Raw genomic sequence first — 1,842 nt, forward strand, 5'->3', positions numbered from 1 at the left:
TGAAATAACGAACAGATTCCAGGCCCAAAAATATGCTGAGTGTGACACTGATGAATTGAATGATAGGCCAAGAAAAGTGCTAAGAGAGCCAGTTAGGAATATTAATACAACCAAAGCCAGCAGGTATTCAAAAAGGACTCTCGGGGCCCATGAAAAGAAGAAAAGAGATCAACGTAAAAAATAAAGAAAAATGAAATAGAAGGAACGGAATTAAATAAGCATATCAACAAGAGACAAAGAGAAGAAAAAAAGAAACATGGATCAGATCAAAGAAACCATCAAAAAAGAAAAAGTCTGAAACAAGTCGGAAGTAAAATGGCACTAGGAAAGCAACACATTACCGCATATTACTGAAAGACAAAAACGATGAAGTCATTAAATGCACAGATAAGATGGTGAAGAGAGTTGAAGAATTTTATAAATCACTGTATGCATCAAAGACAGTAGTAAAAATAGCTAACCTTTCAAGTGACACAAGTGAAATACCTGAGGTAACGCCAGACGAGGTAAACATTTCTCTTTAAAATATGAAAAGAGGGAAGGCTCCGGGAGAAGATGGAATATTAGCAGATTTATTATTGGATGCAGGAGTAGAAGTACTAAACAGGCTCGCCCACTTATTCACTCATTGTATATAAAAGAAGAAATTTCCCAAAACATAATGTAAAGAAAGAGTTATTTTGCTTTACAAGAAAGGCGACTCAAAAGATCTTAGTAACTATCGACGCATTAGCTTATTACCAGTTATTTACAAACTCATCACTAAAGTTCTTAAGAACAGAAAAAACAAACTTAGAAGAAAACTTACGTCGTGAACAGACAGGATTCCGAAGCGGGTATTTGACCACTGATCATCCACACACAATGAATCAGCTAATTGAGAAAACTACAGACTATAGTAAACCACTGTGCTTAGGTTTGTTGATAAGGAAGAGGTTTTCGACTCAGTGGGGCAGATTACATATTCATTTTGGGAAAAAGGAGTAACTGTAAACACTGTAAAACTGCTTGAAAACATTTATAAAGAGGAAACTGCTACAGATTAATTACATTGACTCGGAAAAAATTAAGACTGAGAAGGGCGTGCGTCAGGGAGATACAGTTTCACCAAAATTATTTTCAGCATGCATAGAAAGTAGTTTTAGAAAGCTGGGCTAGGAGAACAAAGGAGTAAACATGAATGGAGAAAAGCTAAACCAATTAAGATTTGCAGATGACATTGGCCTAATCTCAGAAACAGCAGAGACATTGCAAGAAATGTTTAATGAGCTAAATATAGAAAGCCTCACAGTACTGCTAAATATGAACCGGAGTAAAACTAAAGAAATGTTTAATCCAAGTACACCGAAGAGCGTCATCAGAATGAACAAAGTAATTCTTGAAGAATTCGAGGAGTTCAACTACTTGGGGCAAATTCTAAAATTAACCAAAGACCATGATCGCGAAATAAAAAGACTCATTACTTTTAGATGGAAGGCTTTCGGTAAACATAGAGACATTATGAAAAGTACAGTAGCTTGCCGATATGTGTGAAATGAAAAATATAACAACGAACGTATAATCTCAGCTATGACGCACGGTTGTGAGACCTGAAAACTGACAAAATTGATGGAAAATCAGCTAATCAGCTCTCATTGAGCAATGGAAAGGTCAATGTTGGGAATATCTTCAAGAGACAAGAAAAGATCAACTTGGGTGAGGGAGCAGACTAATGTCAAAAACATTACAGAAGTTATGGAAGAGCAGAAGTGGAGGTGGACAGGTCATGTAGCTGGCAAGAATAAGGGATAACCGATGGAGCAAGAGGCTGACTGACTGGACACAAAGAGATTGTAAGCATGG

This window comes from Coenobita brevimanus, chromosome 77 (genome assembly GCF_032717465.1).
Source record: "Coenobita brevimanus isolate Jiangsu-jjx chromosome 77, ASM3271746v2, whole genome shotgun sequence".
NCBI lineage: Eukaryota > Metazoa > Arthropoda > Malacostraca > Decapoda > Coenobitidae > Coenobita > Coenobita brevimanus.